At 37.9% G+C, this 3779-nt stretch overlaps 1 long non-coding RNA gene across 1 annotated transcript; it reads left to right on the forward strand.

Moving 5' to 3' along the window:
- Window positions 1-229: 229 nt before the first annotated feature.
- LOC145439611 (uncharacterized) lies at window positions 230-2596 on the forward strand. Its single transcript, XR_013915296.1, has 3 exons — window positions 230-916; window positions 991-1149; window positions 2311-2596. It is a non-coding gene; the product is annotated as an uncharacterized LOC145439611 (long non-coding RNA).
- Window positions 2597-3779: the final 1183 nt, after the last annotated feature.

Below are 3779 nucleotides of genomic sequence, written 5' to 3' on the forward strand. Positions count from 1 at the left end.
CCATGAATATGAATATATGCACCAGGCTCCTATCGACGTGGTATTTGCGCGCTATCTTTAGTAGGAAAGCCTTAAGGCCCTAAGGTGCAGCTGGAATCACAAAATTTTCCAAATTTTTTTTATTGCAGAATCTTAAATTATGAAACTAGCTCTTTTCAAAAATGCATTGCTCTTGTCTGATTTCGAATAGACACTTACGTGACCTTTGACACGAACCAATCAGGTTGCAGTAGGATGTAAACAAAGAACAAGCCCGGGCAAGCTTACTATGAGCTCTTATGGAAAAAGGTTGAAAAATGAAGGTTTTAAGCAAGATTACGTTGAATTGGGGATGACTGGCCTTAATGAATAGTAATAGCGTAGAGCTAGTATGTGGTTGCAGCTTTTAATCTAGGATTAACATGAATGGTGGCAAGTACGCACCAGCGTGCTGTGTCCAAATGCACGGGTTTTTGACAACTTTTCTGATTAAGCGACGATTGTTGTATACTATACTATAGGATTGTGGTAATGCATATTTTGACGATTTCATAGGCTCCAGGTCTCGAGCAAAATTTTCAAGCATATCTCATGTTCAGAAATATATATACTATAAAATATAGCTGCTGCCACACATCACAATTTTTGTGTATTGATTATGAAACTTGAAAGCTATGGAGATTCTATCGAATTTATGGATTTGAGTGGAACAGCATCTTCTTCTAACACCGCGGAGAAAGCTACGAAGTATTTCATGGAGCGCTATGCACACGATTTAGGGATAAAGATTGAGGAGACAATCCACTCTTTTTAGAAGCAATATTCTAGTGAACAGCCAATGTTATGGCAACTTGCGGAAAAGTGAGATAACACACTCAATGGAAATACACGTTCTCGGAAAATCCATTATTGATTCGTCTTGCACTTGTAAGACAGGGTAAGTAAGGAAAAAGACATTTTTTCAGAGACTCCTTCAATAGATATTTTAACCATGATTTATTTTCATATTAGGTTCTGATATATGCTCTCATGCATATGCATTGATCAAGACAATCCAGCACCTGAAGCTAAAAGGACTACATTGTGATTTGCATCAGCATCAGTGAGCTCCATCGTGATTGACAAGCAATCTCTCCACCGTACTCGCAACCGATCAACTCCTGCCTCAAGGTAGATTTAGGTGTATCTGGTGTCTTCAGTTTTATAACATTCCATCAAACACAACATTTTCATCTGGAGAATTGTTCATTCAACAAATTGGGTATCTAAATGAGCTTCAATAATGCACACCACTGGAATATCTAGACATGCACTGTTGGTACAGACTGACCATGGCACCGCGCAATTACGATCCGTAGCATGCTATTAGGCATTACGATATTGACAATGGAACTGAATTTGCACAATTGCCGAATATGTTGCGTCATTCATTTTTAATTTTCAATCTTGAATTAGAGTATGCAATTAGTCCATATATATTTGGTTAGTTGTGATACACAATGTTGCATAGTATGACACCAGACAAAATTTTATACTCCTTGATTCTTCCGATCAGCTGTTCAATATGAATACGTTCTCTCGCCATCTTTCTTGTTGTGGAACAGTCTGGCTCAGGCATTTGAAGGTGTGTAAATCACGTGCAGGAATATTTAAATCTAGATTCAATTTCTTGATTTCAGACTCAATGGTGAATCCCTTTTCTGCCATGATAGCATTGCCTGGCTCACCATAGCTGAACTCCATCATTTTCTTACATTTCTTGTCGAATCCACATATTTAACTAATATTTCGATCTTAAATGCTCCCTGTAAATAGTTCCTGCACAAAAGTAAGTGTACCACAATCCATCAATCCTTTCAAAGTTGTATGTGATTTATTGACAGTCTTTAATCATTCTAGATTTGAGAAATCATGAATGAATGCAAATGGTGCATTTTTAAGAACCACATATCTACATGGCCAAATCGCGATTTAATGAAGCAGTTACATATGGCTGACCCAATGGTTAAATACTATGCTTACAGCAATACTATAAATTTGACGTCAGTAGGATAAGTCGGGCAATTCAGAAAGAATTTAATGTAGTCTAGCATAAAATTTCAGCTTCTCCGCATCTTTTGACATTATGATGCTCCTCTGAGAACTGAACTTCACTAGCAATAATTGTCCGCCAATTTGTAATTTTCCTGGACGAGTTTACTGTTTTGTGCTTCTATACTTCTTCCAGAAATCTGATTTTCTTGCGTTTTATCCATCGACTTCCTCTTTCTGCAGCTTCATAAAAGATATCCATCAAGCCTGCACAAAATATATAATATGTTTATTTTACAGAGCAATACTGCTGTGCAGGCACCTATCAAGGCGTACTCGTCCGACTCGTACAACGTATCACCGCTACCAATTTCAACTATTCGTCTCATTATTGAATATATTGTTTTCAACAATTTCAATACATTACACACCATCAAGCAACAAAACTGGAGTGGAATAAAACGAGACACACACCAAGTCGATTGTGGCATCAAGTGTGACTGCATTTCAGATTGGACTCATTTTGAAACACAGAATTGTTTCATCTAGATCAGTGGTTCCCAACCTTTTTGACCTATCGCCCCCTTTTCAAGGTCAATACCGATCATCGCCATCAAATTTTGTGTACCGAAAATTGGGCATACAAACCTGTAATCACCGGCGGGTTGACTAAAAAAAGGGTCAAATTTTCGGCTCGATGTCTAATTTGACACACTTTTGTAACTAAATTTCCGTGGGTTGACTAATAAAAAATAAAAAAATGTCACCCGTTTTGACGCGTCATCGCCCCCCCCGAATCGCCCCCTTCGCTATTTTCGCCCCCCTAGACCGCCAAATCGCCCATGTTGGGAACCACTGATCTAGATTCTAGATTATGTCACGATTCAATATTTTTGGTACAATAATAGATATGTCATTTTCTTATTAAAATGTGAATTCAGATGACTACAAGGAAGTCCACATGCCTTTATCCCGATTTTACATTCTTCCATGCATGTCATTGGCTCTGGAAAAGGTAAAAGCGCACACCAGGAACGGTCTGGGTAGCCATCTCCATGTTACGCAGGCTATTAGCACAGCATTTATCCTGATAGATACAATACACGAGCTAGAACAAAAAATGACGATTTCAGCCGGGAACAGATCATGTTGCCTAACATATATCATATTAATATGATCATTGAATATGCAGACAAGTGTCCAGTGTAACAGTAATTTGCTAGATAATGATACAGACTGTAGACTACTATATACAAATGTCGATTCCATAAATAGAACGCATATAACGCCACATAATGGATACCACACATATCCTGACTCAATATTCCTCTAATACATTCTATTCGCTACGACAATCCTATAGTATACGACTAAGGATAATACAGCAATAGTTGCTTCATCCGAAAAGTTGTCAGAAATTCATTCATTTGGACATACCATGCTGATGCGTGCTTGTCATCATTCATGCTTATTGTAGGTTATAACACTGCATATACATACTAGCTCTACGTTATTACCATTCACCAAACCCAGCTATTCCCAATTCAATGCAATTTTGCTAAAAACCTATATTTTTCAACCCTTTTCCATAAGAGCTCATAGTAAGCTTGCCCGGGCTTGTTCTTTGTTTACATCCTACTGCAACCTGATTGGTTCGTGTCAAAGGTCACGTAAGTGTCTATTAGAAGTATTTTAAAATACGATTTGAAATATCCCATTTTCTGAGAAAGTCACCCCCCATACACTTTCGTTCATTCAAACTCGCTCAA

This window comes from Botryllus schlosseri, chromosome 5 (genome assembly GCF_051294905.1).
Source record: "Botryllus schlosseri isolate E-star chromosome 5, Bs_hap1, whole genome shotgun sequence".
Classification (NCBI taxonomy): domain Eukaryota; kingdom Metazoa; phylum Chordata; class Ascidiacea; order Stolidobranchia; family Styelidae; genus Botryllus; species Botryllus schlosseri.